The sequence below is a fragment of the Mauremys reevesii genome, linkage group 2 (assembly GCF_016161935.1).
Source record: "Mauremys reevesii isolate NIE-2019 linkage group 2, ASM1616193v1, whole genome shotgun sequence".
Lineage (NCBI taxonomy): Eukaryota > Metazoa > Chordata > Testudines > Geoemydidae > Mauremys > Mauremys reevesii.
The window spans coordinates 177,589,846-177,610,175 of record NC_052624.1 but is presented as its reverse complement, the minus strand read 5'-3'; the positions used below and the strand labels follow the sequence as shown (position 1 = coordinate 177,610,175).

The 20,330-nt window shown below is 47.5% G+C and overlaps 1 long non-coding RNA gene across 6 annotated transcripts; it reads right to left on the bottom strand.

Moving 5' to 3' along the window:
* Positions 1-514: 514 nt before the first annotated feature.
* Positions 515-20,035, bottom strand: LOC120399654. Of its 6 annotated transcripts, none has more exons than XR_005595281.1 (6): positions 15,622-20,035; positions 15,327-15,463; positions 14,487-14,573; positions 2,623-2,772; positions 746-804; positions 515-615 (listed from the first exon to the last, which is right to left on the bottom strand). It is a non-coding gene; the product is annotated as an uncharacterized LOC120399654 (long non-coding RNA). The 6 variants fall into 6 exon arrangements; XR_005595279.1 differs by having other exon boundaries at positions 15,327-16,627; positions 16,722-20,035; XR_005595280.1 differs by having other exon boundaries at positions 15,327-16,627; positions 16,781-20,035.
* Positions 20,036-20,330: the final 295 nt, after the last annotated feature.

Below are 20,330 nucleotides of genomic sequence, written 5' to 3'. Positions count from 1 at the left end.
TTCCAGTTTGCACAAGTTGGCTATGGTCCCCAAAAGATCACCTACTGAGTATGGTTTGCCAGAGCATGCTACACTTTAGCTATTCCTGCTTTCCACTATTCCCTGTCCCCTGCACAAAGAGCTGTGGGAAGGGAACCATAGGAGTTGGCTATACCAATTCTATGTCCAGCGTGAACTCCTGCATGCCAGGGTATTCCCCAGTAGGCAACTTGTGGATGGTTTCTCTTTAAGTGGTGCAAAGGGAACAGAACAGGACAGAGAATGTGCCCCAAAGTGCTGACTGAGTTTTTTGAAGCAATGTGTTTGTTGCTCAGGCTGAAAAGGGTAGACACCACTGCGGTATGATGTCTTGCAATATCACCACTGAAATCCTCAGACTATGTGAACTCCAAGGCAAGCCTTCAGATTTTAATTCAAAATGTCCTAAAACTTTTAAAATATCAATGCCATATGAAAAGTTTTGGATTCTGCATATTTTTAAGAGGTGCTAGTGTAATATTATTATGATACTTACTGCAGATAGGATGATGGGGAAGAAGGTTCATTTTAGATCTTGAGATGTAAACTCTAATAGTTTTTCTTCAGTTTAAAGTGTTGCTGATAAGGATTCTTGGCCTATAACATTAAGCTGTAAATGTCATACAAAGGACCTGATCTTGAGAGATTATCCCATTAACTTAAATATGTACTGCAAGTGTTCAGCACTTTTCAGGATCAGGCCCAAGTAGGCCAAAATTTACTTTACCTGTATTTTTACCTTTAAACCATGTAGTAGTAGTAATCTCTTCTTATTCCTTTTCCTCCCTGAAAGAACAGATGCAAATATAGTGAGAGGGTTTATGGTACTTTACATCTTGGACAGACGTATACCAAGCTATAGTTATACAAATCTTTATTTCCTACTATTTAGAGGGCTGTCCCCTTGAGGATTCATATTATTATGTGATATTATCAATGAACAAACATCAAAATATAATAAAACCTTGTTCCAATTTGCAATACCAGGCAGAGTAATTTTTCCTGCTACATTCTGTAATTATCTATTAAAGCTGCATAGTGTAGCCTGTAGGTAGGAACTTATCTATCCAAGTAAGTATTCAGCTTTTCCATCACTTTGATAAAGAGAGATCAGTGTGAAAAGAAATGCTATGCTAATTTACTTGTTACCCATAGAACTCCAGTGCTTCTGAACCATTGTACTAAGGCGGCTGGGAGAGGTGGGAGGAGGAGAATATGTTGTGTTAAGTTAAATAGGTTTTTAACTCTGGTATTTTGTACACCGTGTGTGAGCCAAATTAGCTAATAAGCTAAATAAATCAAAAAATGAAAGTTATCTTTCATTAAAATCACAGAAATTTTTTCCAATTAAGTTTAAAGTGAAAATACCTGTGATAATGGTGTTTCTGTGATCAATGAAGCTACATTAAAACAAGCAGCTTTGCAAACCAAGGCTCACTAAAATGTTGACAGACCATTCTGCTTATACGTTATTTCAGAAAAGATTGGGGTAGGTGCATTACCCCCCTGAAAGGCAAGTGAAGTGTAGCAGCCTTGGCATTGCACCTTATGTGTCTGTTTTCACTATAGTCAAAGAGCTCCATCTGCTGGTGGAGGTACTGACTGGCTCACAATAAACATATAAAAAAGCATGTATGGTTATTTGTTCGCACTAGGATGGTGTAGCTCATTGGGCCTGAACTTGGTCCCTATGAACTGGTTTGCATTTCCATACTAGGATGGAGGCCCTTTTTCAGAAGCAGAGTCTAATTCAATTATAAATCGGTTCAACCTAGTCCCAGTTCACAAAGATACTTCTTTGGTGTTTTTTGTCTGTGAATGTGGGTTCATGTCAGTCCATATAAAATAGTGTGTCCCATGCAGGGCCAGCTCCAGCTCTTTTGCTGCCCCAAGCGGCGAAGAAAAAAAAAAAAGATAAAGCCGCGATCAGCAGCACTTCGGCGGCAGCTCTACCACACCACTTCAATTTTTGGCGGCAATTCGGTGGCTGGTCCTTCCCTCCGAGAGGGGCTGAGGGACCCACCGCCGAATTGCCGCCAAAGACCTGGACGTACCACCCCTTTCCATTGGCTGCCCCAAGCACCTATTTCCTGCGCTGGTGCCGGCCCTGGTCCCATGGATGTCCCTCTCTCCCTGTCATTTTGGCAAACTATTGCTTTCTTCCCTCATTGTCTAAATGGACATCTGCTATAGCATTAGTCATCTCCTGTTGGAAGAGCAAGGCCGCGGTATGAATTTGTCAGTAAAAAGTGCTTGTTGTATGCTCACTTTCTGGAACTCTCTGACACACCTGAGCTCTGTCAGCGTAGGTGCTGGGCAACCCGTCAGTCCTGAACTTGCCTTGTTCTAGTACATATCAGTGGCTAGGGTCATGGCCTAGCAATCAGGAATCAGTCTGTTGCTGTCTCTCTGTCTTGTCTCTTTAGACTGTAAATTTCTCAGCACAGAGACTGTCTCTTATTAGGTGTTTGTACAGTGCCCAGCACAACCGGGTACTGTCTCAGCTGGGGCCTCTGAGTGCTATTGTAATAACATTAATAAATAAAGCCCTACCAAAATTACACTAAAAATCTGTAGACTGCAATAGAGAAAAATCCTTCCTACCTTTGGTTACCTGATGTTCAGCAAGTGACTCAAAGTCCCTCCTATTCTCTGTCTGTGGCACATAATGGTGTAGTGTCCTGTGGGCTGTAATGCTTCAGTCTAATTTCAGTTGTTGGGTTTGGCGTGTGGGTGCCGGGTGATGTGGTTGGCCTGTGATATACAGGAAGTCAGGCTGCATGATCTGATGGTTCCTTCTGGCCTTAAACTCTCCGATTGTATTAAACTATTAATTAATAAAGGATCACACAAAGCCTGGGAACCTTTGCTGGCCTTGTTCCATAATGTGTTAAGACTAATTGGGTTGGAACTGCTGACTTCCCCATGTTAGAATTACAAGGGGAAAAATGGCAGAGCCCACAACTCTAGCATGCCTCCATTCTGGAAATACACCACAGTGCGTTTGTGACTTCCTCCTAGGCAAGGCCCAACTCTATTTGGTTTCTTTTCTAATGCCACCGATTGCAGATTTCTGCTGTCTGGTTGTTTATGCTCTTGGGAGGAATGTGGGTTTATATTTTGTTTCTCATTATTTTCAGTTAACGATCCCCAAGGTCTTCAGGCCTGAGCCTACAAACTGAACTTCATTATTATAATCATCAACCCATTATGATAAGAGGACAAGTTGCCCTTCATTTATTTTAGCTGGTTAAATAGGCATAAACTCAGGTAACCTGTATTGCTGTTTGTTCTCTGTTCAGTTAGTCTGGAGTGGCACAGCAATTCATACTTCACATGTATTTTCTATTGGATCCAGTGTTCCCTTCCACACCATCTGTACTCATATTGTGGGTACCAGGCTATTGGATTAATGGAAACATTGATTCCATAGCAGAAGATCCTATAATACTGATGGGATCAAAAAGTTCTGGCAACAACACTTTTTTTTTTGGAAACAACCCCAGAACATTCAGGATCCTAGAATCATCATTTTTGTTTTCTTTTGCATTCCTTTCAGTTTTTGAAAGCAACAATGCTCTTTTTAATCTCCAGGTCAGGGTAAGCAATCTATATAATGCCTACGTAATCCACTCTAGGAGAGTATGTGTCTTTGTTCCCCTCTAGTGGCCAGTGCACATGGGGATTAAATTAGTCTGCTGCAGCTGCCAGTGAGGGGATATTGTCTCCTTTAATTCCAGAAGTAGTGACTCACACTTTTAGCTGTCAGCCCAAGGGCGGGTCCGTTAAATCTACTTCCATCCTGTTTCCTGAGTTAACTTTGTACAGGCCCATTCCCAGGATGATCCAGTCTCTTCTATTGCTCTTTTCCAATTTTTTTAAAGTCCTCCCAAATAATATGAAACAAAAAATATATGTGACAACACCCTCATCACTGACGTTTTTCCTGATTACTGCCCTGAGCGCCTGAGGCAGAGTGCCACAAAAGTTGGTCTGCCATGGAGAATGTCTAGCCTTGCCAGCTTCTCCACCCTCAGGGCCACCCTTTAATTAGTTATATGGCCTGAATTCCTTACCCTAATCCATGTTAGCAAGAAACAACCCTCCAGTTCCCTCTACCACCCATCTCTCCCTGCTCCCCAGCCACAAAATAAAGCGGAACACTGGTAGACTTTTCCCCTTCCCTAGAACAGAACTAAAGTAAATGGAAGCTGTCTAAAAAAGTATGTAAAGCAGAGGTGAAAGTAAGCTGGTGCGCTCCGGTACGGCATACTGGCAAGAGCTGGTACGCTGTACCAGACTGGCTTCCCGAGGCGGCAATTTAAAGGGCCCAGGGCTCCGCTGCAGTAGTGGTGGCTGGGAGCCCCTTGCCCTTTAAATCACCGCCCAGAGCCCCGCTGCCGCTACCCCAGGGCTCCGGCTGCAGGGCTCAGGTGGCAATTTAAAGGGCTCGGGGCAGTAGTGGCGACCGGATCCCTGGACCCTTTAAATCGCTGCCCGAGCCCTGCTGCCAGAGCCCTGGGGTAGCGGCAGCAGGGCTCTGGTGGCAATTTAAAGGGCCCAGGGCTCCAGCCACCACTACTGCTCTGGGCCCTTTAAATCTGCTCCAGAGTCCTGCTGCCGGAGCCGGCAGAGATTTAAAGGGTCTGGGGCGGTAGCGGTGGCAGGAGTCCCGGGCCCCACTACCAGAGCCTTGGGGTAGCAGCGGCAGCTGGGACCCCCTGGGCTCCGTTGGCAATTTAAAGGGCCCAGGGCTCCGCTGTGGTAGTGGCAGCCGGAGCCCCGGGCTCTTTAAATGGCCCCAAGCCCCGGAGCTCCCAGCCACCTCTGCAGCTGGTAGCTCCAGCAGTGATTTAAAGGGCACGGGGCTCCCAGCTGCCAGGACTGCAGCCGGAGCCCGAGGCCCTTTAAATCTTGATTTAAAGGGCCGGGGGCTTTAAAGGCCCTGCCCCTTCCAGTTGAGGCCCCGCCCCCTGCTCAGGACTCCAGAGTACTGGTAAATCCTTAAAGTTACTTTCACCCCTGGTGTAAACCCACACATTTTGTAAAATATTTCTGTGTGATCTTGCTTGAGATTCACTCTCAGCATCCTGCATTTCCACAAGCTCTCTGACATGAGTCTGAGCACCAGTGATCCCGCAACTAAATAAAGGGATGTCTACACTGCAATGACATGGTATTGTTGCAATATATAGACATACCAAATTAGCTTTAATCTAGGTATCTTGGGTACCAATAGCAGTGAAGCTGCAGCAGCATGGACTTCAGCACGAGCTAGCCACCCCACCCCGGGTACCAAGTAGGCTTGTACTATCTGCGCTGAAGCTTGTGCTGCTGCAGCTTCCCTGCTATCAGCATTCAAGCTAGCTAGAATTAAAGCTAGCTCAGGCATGTCTACACATGCTGCAGTGTAGATATTCCTAAGAGTCATGTCAAGCAAATGGAATTTACTCCTTCATCTTTGTGCGTAGTTTTCAATATATTAGAAGATGCTGAAAACAAGCAGGCAGCCAGAAGTCATTGTCTGGATGTTTTTTGGCAATTGTGGTTTACTTTATACCCTTTTAGGGGGCTATTAGGTAAGAGGAGGGACCAGATTTTGTGCTGTCTTGCCCACTGTGACTGTAACACAGTGTAAGTCAATGCAGAATTTGGCCCAAAGTGTATTCATGTGATCTTCAGAGGCATGAGGTGAAGCGCAGTGGGTGATGTACTGGGATTCTATAAATGGAAGTTAATTATTCATGTATGAATTAGCTTATGAATATTTATGCACGTATGCCTGAATGTGAAATACATCCAGATTTATATAATACTATACCAGTACACACCACTTTAGCAGAGGTGTAAACAGACAAGTGAGATACAAATGCTTAATTCGTTTAAAAACACGTACACATCTTCTTGGCAGATTTTCCACATTCACTTGAGGACAGTGTTGTGAAAAGCAGCTTTGCAGAGTAAAGTGAACATTTTGTCATTCTAGTTGCTATTTTAAACTAATCTATATTCAGACTCAGAGTTAGAAGGTGCATCATTCAACTGCAGAAAGAAACCTTTTGTCCTTCCCTTTAGCCTCATGTTCTCCTGCCCTTCAGCCCCATGGTTTCAGCTATTTCCAAATTACATACTGGAGGAGTTTTTATGCCAAGAGGCTGGCATAGAGGCAAGGAAGAGGTGAGGTGAGTTATTCCTTATACAGTATAACTGCTTGTGATTGTCTTCTTACTTCAGACTAATAGGGTAATTTCTGGGCCTGGATTAATTTAGGTGCACTTGCCCGTGTCAAACAATATAAATTGTTACCATTTTCCTTATTCCATGTTTCAGTTACAAAATATATGCCCTAGAGCAGTGTTTCCCAAACCTGGGATGCTGCTTGTGTAGGGAAAGCCCCTGGCGGGCCGGGCCAGTTTTTTTACCTGCCACATCCGCAGGTCTGGCTGATCCCGGCTCCCACTGGCTGCAGTTCACTGCTCCAGGCCAATGGGAGCTGCTGAAAGTGATGTACTGACCGCTGCTTCCAGCAGCTCCCCTTGGCCTGGAGCAGCGAACTGTGGCCAGTGGGAGCCGCGATCGGCCGAACCTACAGATGTGGCAAGTAAACAAACTGGCCCGGCCCATCAGGAGCTTTCCCTACACAAGCGGCATCCCAAGTTTGGGAAACACTGCCCTAGAGTACTGTATTTTTTGTCACGTGGAAAAGCTATTCTGCAACTGAAAAGATCCTTTCCCCAACCTTAGGGTCATGTCCAAAATAAACAGTCCCTCAAATTCTTCACATCCAACATACACCTCTACCCCGATATAACGCTGTCCTCTGGAGCCAAAAAATCTTACCGTGTTACAGTGAAACGACGTTATATCGAACTTGCTTTGATCCGCCAGAGCGCGCAGCCCCCTCCCCAGTAGCGCTGCTTTACCAGGTTATATCCAAATTTGCGTTATATCGGGTCGTGTTATATCGGGGTAGAGGTGTATTAATTTAATTTCACTTACTACCACCACCCTGTAGCATCCTTTATTGCACTTATAGAATCATAGAAACATAGATCTGGAAGGGACCTCAAGAGGTCATCTAGTCCAGCTCCACCCACAATGCAGCAGCAGTAAGTGTATCTAGGCCATCGCTGACAGGTGCTTGTCTAACTTGTTCTTAAAAACTTTCAATGACAAGGATTCCACAACCTCCTCAGGTAACCTATTCCAGTACTTAACTATCCTCATAGTTAGAAAAAATTTCCTAATATCTAACATAAGAATGGCCATATTGGGTCAGACCAAAGGTCCATCCAACCCAGTATCCTGTCTGCCGACAGTGGCCAATGCCAGGTGCCCTGCCATCCATCTCCACCCTCTGACAAACAAAGGCTAGGGACACCATTCCTTACCCATCCTGGCTAATAGCCATTAATGGACTTAACCTCCATGAATTTATCTAGTTCTCTTTTAAACCCTGTTGTAGACATAGCCTTCACAACCTCCTCAAGCAAGGAGTTCCACAGGTTGACTGTGTGCTGTGTGAAGAACTTCCTTTTATTTGTTTTAGACCTGCTGCCCATTAATTTCATTTGGTGGCCCCTAGTTCTTATATTATGGGAACAAGTAAATAACTTTTCCTTAATCATTTTCTCCACACCACTCATGATTTTATATACCTCTATCATATCCCCCCTTAGTCTCCTCTTTTCCAAGATGAAAAGTCCTAGCCTCTTTAATCTCTCCTCATATGGGACCCGTTCCAAACCCCTAATCATTTTAGTTGTCCTTCTCTGAACCTTTTCTAATGCCAGTATATCTTTTTTACATGAGGAGACCACATCTGTATGCAGTATTCATAGATCTCCCTTGCTTCAGATTATGCCCATTACTTCTTGTCTTAGCTCCAATGGATATGGAGAATAACTGATAACCATCCTCTTTATAACAGCCTGAACATTACGCTGTCAACTGCCAACGGAGGAGCACCTGTCACATGCAGCACTTTTGCCATGCTGGGCCCATTCCTGAGAGTTGTCAAATGGGATGATGCAGTCATACTCCCCAATTGCCAAATTCTGATCATTCCCACCTTGATGCCTACTCTGCCATCTGGTTTTCCAAAAAAATAAACAAACAAATCAAACATATCCCTGCCCTCCTTCAAAGGACACAACAGCATTTCAGTGTATTTCAATACATTGTTTCAGCATAAGTATTTTGTAACAACTTAATGAAATGCTATGGTCGGTCACTAGCAGACTTGTGCCTTTAAGATCACTTTAAGCCCTGTGAAAGTCCAACCCAGAGGTGAACGGTCTCAAAAACCACTGCCCCCAGCTTTCAGACAGGTAGCCCCTCCCCCTTGAAAACATGGCCATTTCAGACAGGTAGCCCCTCCCCCTTGAAAACATTCTCTATTGTCTTTCAAGATGGTGATGGAAATAGAAAAAAAAACTTCAAGACTCCCAGACATCAATTTTATGAGACACTAAACTAGCTGATGCAGTTACTCCTTTTGTAACAAGAAAGATTAAACTGGATCAGCAGAGGCACAGACAAGGATGCCTGTGTTCTGCTGCCTATAAATAGGATCACCGCCTTTTAAAAAAATAAACAGCCAGCTGTTACAACTAGACAGCGAAGTCAAGGCAGCAACTGAAAGGAACAGTTGTTTGCTGAATAAATCTGTGCAATCTACTCATGCTTTAATTGGGAAATTCTGTCCAGATTAATTTTAGATGAGAGGTGATATTAACATGAGCTCTGAAAGGTAAAAAGGGTAGAACATGCTCTTCAGGATAAGAAATCTTGTAAGTGATATTTTCTAAGGCCTGGTCCACACTAGGACTTTAATTCGAATTTAGCAGCGTTAATTCCAATTAACCGTGCACCCGTCCACACCACGAAGCTATTTAATTTGACATAGAGGGCTCTTTAGTTCGACTCCTGTACTCCTCCCCGACGAGGGGAGTAGCGCTAAATTCGACATGGCCATGTCGAATTAGGCTAGGTGTGGACGGAAATCGACCTTAGTAGCTCTGGGAGCTATCCCATAGTGCACCACTCTGTTGACGCTCTGGACAGCAGTCCGAGCTTGGATGCTCTGACCAGCCACGCAGGAAATGCCCCGGGAGGGAGACCCTCTCTCAGTACCAGCGCTCACACAGCGAACGGGAGGACAGGTGGCGTCAAGAGGACCAGCAGGCGACTCAAACGCTGCTTGGACTAATGAGGGAGCAAACGGACATACTCCGGCACCTTGTGGATGTTCTGCAGGACCGCAGGCAGGAGGACAGAGCCCCCCTGCAGTGTATCTGCAACCGCCCTCCCCCGCCACAAAGTCCCATACCCCCCTCACCCAAAATAACCAGAAGGAGGGGCGCCAGGGGCCATGAAAACTGTCACTGCACCCCAGCAGAGTGCTCAATTACCCAAAAGCTCTCATACCCTCAATTTTGAGAAGTCCTTCCCTTCCTGACTCACCCAAGCCCCAATCCAAGTTTCATCCCCTAACTGTCTAGTTAATTATTAAAAATACTTTGCTGTTAATTACTGTTTCCGTCATGTTTTTTTACAGAAGACTGTGTTTGAAGGGGGAGTGGGGTGGGGAAGGGAGTTGGTAATTGTATAGGGCAGTCACCTTTACCAGGGTACAGACACGGGGGCAGGATCAGCAGCAGGTCACACACACAGTGCAGTCAGTAGGCACCCTGGTCGGTATGGGAGGTAGTTTCCAGGTTCTGTGTGGGTGGCGGGGTATGTGACTTTGTAGCGGGGGAGGGCGGTTACAGATCTTATGCAGCGGTCCTTGTCCTGGACCGCAGGGCCACGCAGCAGGGGAATCTGTAACCGTCCTCCCCCGCCGCAAGGTCACATAGCCCCCGCACACAGAGTCCCAAAAAGGAGGGATGGCAGGCTCCATTGAAACAACCAGTCCGGCACTGCGGACCACTCTAGGAGCAGGAGCCTGTCATTCCTCGAGTTTAGAAGCGGTCTTTACATCACCACACACCCTACCCAGCACAGTCTGCATCCCAGTTTCAACCCTTTAACGCAAAGTCATTAATAAAGAAACCTTTGTTAAGTAACAATGGAACATGTATTTTATTTTTACACGTGTGTTGGAAGTGGGGGAAACGGGGTGAACAGGGTATGTAACTGCAGAGGATAGTCAACAGTAACTGGGTAAAGAAACAGGGGCAGGTTCAGCTTCTCTGTAAAGAAACTCAACAGTCACAGGTCACGCTGATCGCTGGTACTTGAAGAGTTCCTTGTCGCTGTCCAAGGTGCCTGTATAGGGCTTCATGAGCCAGGGCATTAGTGGGTAGGCTGGGTCCCCAAGGATCACTATAGGCATCTCCACATCCCCAACAGTTATTTTGTGGTCCGGGAAGAAACTACCTTCCTGCAGGCGTCTAAACAGACCACAGTTCCTGAAAACACGCGCGTCATGAACCTTGCCTGGCCACCCGAACGTTGATGTTGGTAAAACGTCCCCTATGGTCCACCAGTGCTTGCAGCACCATTGAAAAGTAGCCCGATTTCTCAGCAGCTGACTGTGGAAGAGGTGGACGATAAGGTGCGAGGAGGTGAAAACGGCCATAACTGCAGCGGGCTCCATGCTCGTAGTGCTGTGGCGTCCGCGCTGTCACTGACCAGAAAAGTGCACGAACAGATTGCCCGCAGGCGCTTTCAGGGAGGGAGGGCATGATTGACGGTTCAATGATGACAGTTACCCAAAACCACCCTCGACACATTTTTTCCCCCAGCAGGCATTGGGGGCTCTACCCAGCATTCCAATGGGCAGCGGGGACTGCGGGAACTGTGGGATAGCTTCCCACACTGCACCGTTTCCAAAGTCGACGCTGACCCCGTTAGTGTGGACTCACAAAGTCGAATTAGTGTCCTTAGTGTGGATACACAAATTCGACTTTGTACGGTCGATTCCACAAATTCGAATTAAGTTGAATCAAACTACTCTTGTAGTGTAGACATACCCTAATCTAAAACTAGCATTTTCCTCACAGATTCCACCGACAGTTTTAGCAGAGAGGCCAAGAACTGAATGGACATAGAGAGAGAGGATGGTTGGATGCTAGCCTGGGGCTTGCAGAGCTGGGTTCAATGCCTATACCACCACAAACTTCCTGTGTGACCAGTTCCTCACCTGTAAAATGGGGATAATACTTTTCTTCCTCACAGGAGTGTTGTGAGGAGAAATACTTTAAAGATTGTGAAGCACTCAAATACTCCAGTAATGAGGGCCATGTAAATACCTTAGACAGACTGAACTATTCTCTTAACCCAAGAGTTCATCCCTCCAGAACAGGCCTGAGGCAGATTGGTGGAGCAGCATGGAGAAGTCTGCAGCCCCATTACTCACCCGTGTTGTACATGTCTTGTGGAGCTACATTTACCACTGATTTCAGTCTCAGGTGATACATGAGAATGTGCCATTCTCGTCAGGAATAAGGGAACGCATTACCAGAGTGTAGAGTACTTACTGGAGGAAAGAGAGGAAGATGCAGCAAGCAACACCTGGTTGTAAAACACCCACTTTACAGCTGCAGCTGCTTGGGTCCACCAAATTTACAGGGCTAGGCCCCAGAAAGGCACATTGTGTGAGTAATTAGCTACAGTTAGTTTGGACCAGGAAGTCACTAGGGAGAGCATGGTTCTTCTAGGAAATGGGCTATTTTTACAGTGTGCATTCCACCACAGTATCACAGCCAACAATCCAGCATCCTTCTAAAGTTCTAAGTTCTCTGTATTAACTACACATTAAAAAGCTACATTAAAAACATTACTGAGGTTGCAAAGTCAAGCACTCAAAAGTTAGGAAATGTCAGAATTAAGGTTGCCTCTGTAACCAGTGATTTTAACATTCCAATCATGCAAATCATCCCAACAGGTTTCAATAATACCAATTTATATCAAATTTCCTCATCAATGAGACTGTCTAATTCCACTTGCTTATTCCCCAGTCTCCTAGTATTGGTGTATAAACAATTCAGTTTCTTCTCTACACATTTCTTTACCACCTCTATTTAACCTCTTCACAACACCCTGAGTTTGAACTACATTTGACCCCTTAGCATGCTCCTTTTGCACGTTTAGTGTAACACTCTCCTGGCTGCTCTACTATTCTCCAACCATTAGATTACAATGCCCACCCCCACATCTGAGAGTCAGGCTGCCCCATTGGTACAGCCCCCTCTCTCACTGCAAGGTGTCACAACAGCTCTGAGGCTGTAGTACAGGGGTAGGCAACCTATGGCACAGGCGCCGAAGGTGGCACGCAAGCTGATTTTCAGTGGCACTCCCACTGCCCGGATCCTGGCTACCAGTCCGGAGGGCTCTGCATTTTAATTTAATTTTAAATGAAGCTTCTTAAACATTTTGAAACCTTATTAACTTTATATACAACAATAGTTTAGTTATATATTATAGACGTCTAGAAAGTGACCTTCTGAAAACATTAAAATGTATTACTGGCACGCGAAACCTTAAATCAGAGTGTGAATAAATGAAGACTTGGCACAGCACTTCTGAAAGGTTGCCAACCCCTGCTATAGTACAACCATGCAGCAGCTTAGCTCCACTCCCTGGCTTGTGGTGGGGGAACCCATTCCCTGAGAGTTTCTGTGAGCCAAGCCCCTATGGGGTGAGGGAAGGGAAGGTTCAGTCATCCCAGGCACAGTGCACTATGAAAGGGGTATACAAGAGCAATGCTGATGACTGATATTTGGCCATCACCCCAAGACAGTGCTAACAGCATGCTGAAGTTCAGTGTCTGGCATGATGTGTACAGTAGACCATAGTATTGCACTGAGGGCAAGGATGGGTTAGCTGTAGCCAGGGAGCAACTCCCAGGGTCAGACGCTTCCCCCCATTGGCAGGTGTAGAGGGAGAAAGACCATGTCTCTGCAGCTGAAGTAGCACAAGATTTCTGGCTTTGCAGCATGCTCCATCTGAACCCTCAAGCCTCCCCTCACAACTCTGTAGCACTGACATAGCAGAACCTGAATAGGAGCAGGGGAAGGCCTGCAGGCCACAGTGACCTCCCCTCATGTCCTCAGCATTTCCTCTCAGAAATCCATGTGGAAATCAATGTTGCTCCAAACACAGAGCTGCTCAGGGTTGTGCAGCTTCTTGCAACACTATGCAAAATTATCAGTTTGCAAATCTCCATAAAGCCTTACACTGATTGCTCTGGGAGGATTCCCCTGAGTAGTTGTGGGGTGGTAGGACTTTATTCCTTAACTTCTCACAGTAGGGCAGTGGGAGAGCCTGTAGCGACTCAGAGGCAGCTTTGATGTGGGGGAACTGGCTCAACAATAGGAACCTAAGTGGTGTGACCTATGGCAGGAAGGAGCCAGGTGGTTGTTGGAGTGAATCTAGGGGGAATACTATAGCATGGCTGTCTATTACCCTTTAGCTCTGCTTCTTCCCACACCCATCTTTGGGGCAGGTGTATCACTGCCTTCTTACCCCTCAGTGCTTCCTGGGGGCTGGAAACCAGCAAGAGGAGCAGAGAAGTTGCTTGCTGGCAGATGAAAGATTTATTGCAGCATAAGTCCTCCTTCTTCCCAGAGCCCAGAGGAGTGTGTGGCCTTCAGCCAGGACTCTACAAATGCATCAGTGGCCTACATGTCAGTGTCATGGGAGATGGCACTTGCCATCTGTGCAAACAGCTTCTTCTCTGCTGCTGGGGCAGGGAGAGAGGGAGAGAGTCCAGGTGCAGTCTGGCTCCTCCGTTGCTCTGAGGAAGCTTTGGGATCAGGACCAGAGCTCTCTGGATCCTCAGGCTGTGCAGGTTTGGAGGCATATTACTCCTGCCCAGTCCATGGTACCCTGATGTACTCCCCGACCAGGGCAGTGTCAACGGGCAGCTCTGCAAGGGGAACATCGTGCCGCTCTATGACCCTATGTACTGAATGCCTCCCTTGCAGATAGTTCACAAAGAGGATGGGAGCTTACTATTGCTACCACCTGAGGCATTTATTCGGTTCAGTTCAAGTTGTAGAATTAGGTGCTTAGAGATTGAACTGGATACTTCATGCTCCTAAAAGTGACCTATTACATTTAGACATCCCCTGCCTTAAATTATACAAAGATTGTTTAAAGTTTAGAGCAATAGTAAAGAGACACATTTTAAACACTTCATTGGGCAGGAAAAAGCCCTCAATATTTATTTCCTATTTATTTCCAATGAACTAGCTGCCAAACTGCTTTTTCTCAGCACTGTTGCCAGCCATCTTAGTGAGTTTCCTGTCATCTCTCTTCTCGCTGTGGACACTTGACTGCAGCAGCTCTGCAGATGTCCCAGCTTTGCTCTTTAACGTACATTCACCACTTGTTTGGATGGAGCTACATGTACCATTGAGTTGCCTCATGAAAACATCTCAATCTCTGTCTATGGACACAGGCACCAGCAACCAATTCCCCAAGCCAACATCCCCTTTGCAGTAAGGAGGGAACTTAACCTGGGTTGTCTTAGCCATGGTGACTCTTGTAACTCCTCTAGCCCATCGCCACTTGGCTCTCTCACATTCTGCTAAGTGGCCGATGATCTGAGGGAAGAGAAACCCTTTGTTAGAGAAGGAAAATCTCCTCAATGGAACACTCTGTCAATGGCTCCCAGAGGCCTTCCCCATGAAACCCAACTGTGCATCCCTAGAATTCCCACTGGGGAGCTTTCTGCTCATTCACTTGTCACCCATTGCAATGGTCTCTGACAGTGGGAATGTAGGGAGAGGAGAGTCACTGCAGACGGTCCCCTCTACAGCTCCCTTGACAGGAGGAGGTTTGGTCTTGTGATGTAAGGTACAGGTCTGAGAGTCAGGGCTCCTGGGTTCTGTGGCTCTGGAAGGGTGTGTGGTCTAGTGGGTGGAGCTGTATTGGTACCGAGATTGGCTTCTGCTTCTGTCAGTGATGCTGTGTGTAACTTAACAGCCAGTCACTTTCCCTCTGATCCCCAGGTAATGGGGATAATAGTGACCAATCCTGGAAGGCTGGGAGGGGTCATGAATTAGTGTCTCCTCATCTCTAGCACCTTCCACCCAAGCCTCTCAAAGCTATTAGGTTTAGACAAACCTTCTTTCCAAAGCTAACTTCTTGTGCATCTCCACTGGCCAGTGGAATTGCACACACAGGGTACAGTCCAGCCCACAAGGTTCTGTCTTGGTAAGAGATCACCCATTCAGATGAGGCCTATTCCTGCAGACCTCATTCACACAGAACTGCCACTGACAGCTGTCACAACAGTGAATAAGATCGGCAGTATCTAGCCCTGGTATCACAAATTCAGCCCCAGATAAATACACCTTCTCCAGGGCACAGCAACAATAGGGGCTGTAAACGATTTCAGATCCCTGCAGCCTGCAAAGAAAGGACCGGTTCCTCAGTGCAAAACACTGGCCCAGACCACAGGGGCAGCAGGTTGGTCTCTGCCATCAGGACTCTAGTGACAAAACACAAGCCTTGTTAGTCAGAGCTCTGTGCATTGGAGGGGTTTTGCAACCCCCATGCCCTTACGTGGAGCAGCCATTTCAAAGAGGCTGCTTCCCAAATGGGTCAGACAGACTCTCCAATAGGCCACCAGTCTTGGTTGACACTGACCTGGGGAAGCTCTTGCAAGATCCTCAGTTTTCTGCTCCAGGCCAGGATGTGGATGCGCTGGCTGGTTGTTGTTCAGGTGGGACATTAATTTACGGACTGTTGCATGGGAGTGTGGTCCAAGCACAGGACTTGGAACCAGAACAGTCGCAATCTGCCTCCTTTCTAGGTCTTGGGGAGCTCTTCACCGCTCCATCTCTATCCCTTCTTCTGTTAAAACAGGGCTGATTTCTTTGATAGTGTATCCAGGCTCTTTCTACTGACAAGACCCCGGATCATGTTCTGGTGACTTCCCCAGTTTCCCCTCCTGACCATCCAAACAGCAGCTGCTGACATGATCTTCCTTTCCTGGTGCTGTCTTCCCCACTTCCCCAAGTCTGGCTCTGGCTGTCATTTTTTCATGTCCAGTTCAGACTTCTTCTCACCTCAAAAGCTCCCTATACAAATGCCCCTCTGTGCCAACATCTCCACCTCAGTCATCGCCTCCTCTCCCCCCACTCCCATCTTACTGCTACTTCTTCCCACAGCATCCCCTGCTACTGGGAAGGGCCCAGCAACCTCAGCTCAGGCTCCCCTTTCTATTCATTCCATCAGACTGACCCTGTAGCTCTCCTACACTCCTAGAGTGACCACTTTAGCTTGAGTGAGAGGGGCTTGTGCTACAGGTCCCTGGTTCAATCCCCACCAATGCCTGTGGTGATTATAGGTGGCCATGGTTATACTTACCTATCATTGTAGGTTGTGTAGCCCATTCCTGGCCATGTGTGGTACATCTGCTACTGTGTCCTCCACTGTGATGTAGTTCCCTCATCCACACAAGGACGTGGCATATCAAAGTCAATCCATCAGCTCTCATCTGGTCTTAACCTCCACGATGGACGGAGAGCCCTACCCTGACCACAGGAAGACAGGGTAATGTTCTTCAGGGGAATCTGCTGGAGCTCCAGTCTGAAGCTTCTTGCAGGCAATAGAGTCCAGGATCATTACACCTCCTTTGGAGATGCTTTTCCTAGGAATAAAATTACCACAGCACAATGAGAACAATGTCTGAGTCCCAGGGCTGTGATCCAGGGATAAGGGATGCTCTCAGCCAGGCTATGTACCAGGAACTTGATCTTTGTCCCAACAGCCGCAATCACAGAGATGAGTGAGTGGTTCCTACCTCCGTGAGAGGTGTGTGATTTGCCATCTAAGCATCACTGAGAACCAGCTGTTCTCACTTGACAGATGAGGTCATGGCTTCCCAAGCTGGGCCAGCTGCAGGCTCCATTGATGTAGGAGGCATGGACAGATCCCAGAGCCTGGAAGACAGAGTGGGGAGGAAGGCCCTTCTCATTTCCTGTTCAGAGACCTCCTTAGAAGAAGGGTCAAGAGGGGAGGGGAGAATGAAGGGGAGGAAGTGACTATGCCCCTGTGGGGAAGGCAATAGAGTGGAACTCAGCCCAGTTCCCAGATCTACCCCAGGTTTAGGTGTGACCTCAGAGAGGTCACTTCATCACCTCATTCCCTGCCTTTAAAATGGGGGTAATAGTTTCCTCCCCTACAGGGGGTGAGGGGAACACAGTCCTATTGTCGGCGAGGGGCTTGAACACTCTGGGGGTGGATTGTGCCAGGGTGAGGGAAGGGACCCAGAGTTTGCTCTCTACAGCCAGAGGAGGAGGATGGGATCAGAAGGTCAAGGAAGGGGGATGGGGCAGAAACTGTTGCCACAGACGGGGCTTAGGAATTTGTCAGTGCCAAAGGCTCGGTACTTCCATTCAGCAAATAGTTTCCCTACTGAGAAGACCCCTCCTGTCATCGGCAGTCTCCATAATATTTGTAGTTCTTCCTAGTGTCCTTTAGGTGCCCCCTTAGTTCTTCTTGAATGTGGTGGCTTCATTGAACCAGGTTGTCATCTGGCAAGTTTGGAGAGGCCATCGGTAGTGTGGGATGAAATCAGGGGTTAATTTATAGTTAGCAAAAAAAGGTGTCATTGGCATCATGGTTTGCAAATTTGGAGCTGATCTGTTCTCTCAGCCAAAGGTACGCGGCCACAGGGAATGAAGCCTGCCATCTCGGTCAGTTGATCTATGATTGTCAGTTGTACCATGTGGCCATTTGATTCAGGGAGTTCCAAACTGAATCCGTGGTTCCAAACTGCCATTTTGTTCAGAGCCTGGTAGTCTACACAGAGTCATAGAGTCCCACCTTTCTTCTTTCCAAAGAGGGACGGGGTCCCTGTGGGAAACGCTGAGTGGTGAATAAACCCTTTACACTGTTTTTCTTGATTACACACCGAGAGAGCCACCAGCTCTGGTTCGCACATTGTGTAAATACGGCCAAAGGGAACTGTTGCCCCAAGTTGTATGTCAATAGGGCAGTCATGCTCTCAGTGCAGAGACAAAGTGTCCACGTTTTTTTAAAATGTCCAAATAATTCTGGTACTAATCAGGAATGCGAGGTGTCAGTCCAAAGAACGGTTCACTACAGCCAGTTGCTGTGAGCCCTGGTACATACAGGGATGGACTCACTGCTGTCTGGGAATGGGCCTCTGGGCCCAGGGACTCGATGCTGTTGCCATGGAGACAGGCCTGCCAATAGCGCTTGGACGGCAAGCTGGTCTTCTGGGTTTGCCAGAGAACATGGGGGTCCTGTCATGCTAACCAGGTGAGCCCACAGAAATGTGGGGAACATATCACAGCGAATGTCAGCATTTCTTTGTGTGCCTGGGTTACCACTTTCAGGGGCACCATCACCTGAGTCACTAGTCCTGAGGACAAGAGGATCTTGTCAATGATTTTCACAACATCCAATGTGACTTCTGCCGGACAAGATATGCAGACCTAGGGCTGTCTCGAAATTTGTGATATTGTCTGCAACCCCAGAATAAATAAGTGCCCAATGCAATGGCCCCTGTCATGTTTCTCTGGAGATGCACAACTGAACTGGAACTTGGAGATGCGGTAAGGGCCTTGGTGGACCCAGCTGGATTTCCATGAAAACTTGGGCTTGTTTGTTTCCCGATACTTTTCTGGCTGGGGTCCATGAGAGGCCGGAAGTGAGTGCATGCCCTGTCTTGCCACAGTAGAAGAACAAGTTATTGCGCTGACTTCGCTCCCTCTTCTCAGTGGTCAAGTGTCAGTGGACCACATCAACCTGCATAGGTTGAGGGGATGAGCTCAAGGGTGTTAGTACAGAACCTGGGTGAGGCGGCTGTGTAACACCCTCCTCTCTTTTCTTCCCTGCACTCACAATAGCAGTTCTCAATGTGGATGGCTAGATCAATGAAGCTGTCCAGGCCTGTGAGAGTTTCTAGCTTGGCTAATTCCTCCTTGAACACTTCACTCAGTGCACAGTGGAAATGATAAAACTGAGCCACCTGGTTCCACTTAGCATTGGCCACAGGTCATCAGAACTGCATGGTATACAAGCAGCCTATGTGCCTGCTAGAATTTTGGCAGCAGAGCTTCAGCCAATCATAGGAACGTGCTCCAGTGTGTTATTGCCAGACAATTTGGTTCGAGTAGAAGTGAGGCCCAATCTAGCACCTCACCGGTCAATAAACTAGTTACCAATTCCCCCTTAGCCTGAGGGGTGGGGCAGGTCCAGGGGCATAGGCTGGTTAAGAAACCCCTACATGTTCAGTCATTTCCATTGAACCATGCTGGTAGAGGCACCACAGGGGCAGGCTCAGTTAGCAAGGCCATTGTTCACACCTGGTGTGATGTGTCCCTTCTTGCGTAGGGGCCACATACTAGCAAAGGGCCTATTTTCTGCAAAACATTGCACCACCTGGTGTCAGGTGCTGCTTCCTATAATTAGGTCTAGTAGTTGGAGCATAGGTCACAGTTAGGCATAGGATTGGACCTGGGTGAAGGGTGGTGCTGGAATCAAGACCCGGGGACAGGGCGAGGTCAAAACCAAGATCAGAGTCCATAGACAAACCAGAATCAGAACTGGAGCCAGAGACCAGGTCCAGGCCAGAGGTCAAAGCTGGGTGGTCAGAGTCCAAAGATAAGCCAAGTCAATATCAAGCCAGAGTCCAGATTCAAATAGAAATTTGAAGCTGGGTAGTCAGAGTCTAAGTGTCTGGGGAGGATCAGAAGGGGGAGACAAGGCTGCACTGGGTTAGTGGTGGGGCTGGAGGAGGACAAGGACAATACTGAGCCAGAGTTCGTAGCCAACATCTAGAGCCAAGGGTCACGCCGAGGTCAGCAGTTAGAGACTGGAGTAGAGGGTCAAGCCAGAGTCAATAGCCAGGAACTGGAGGGCAGAGTGGTGCATGGAGGCAGGAACCAGGAACAAGGCGGGGACTGGCTCAGCAGAACGGCAGGGATCTGCTTTGTTCCCTAGATGACTTCCTGGTACTCCCAGGCGCTGCCAACCTGGAGTCCTGCAGATCTAGGATCAAGTCACATGAATCCTCACCTGGGGACTCTCTTCCTAGGAATAAAAGAAGGACAGCACAATGACAAAATGTCTCTGTCCCTGGGCTGGGGGAGCTCCCACCCCAGATATGTGCCAGGACATCATCTCCATCCCTAGCTCCTGTATATTTCACACTCAGAGACTCCCTAGAAGGAGTGGAGAGTAAAGGGCGGAAAGTGAAGCTGTCCCTGGGGGAAGGCACTAGCCTGGGATCCAGGGCAGTTCCCAGATTTACACCCAGGTTTGTGTGACCTGGGTCACAGCCCTTTCTGTGTCTAAGTCCCCACCTGTCAGATGGGGAGGAT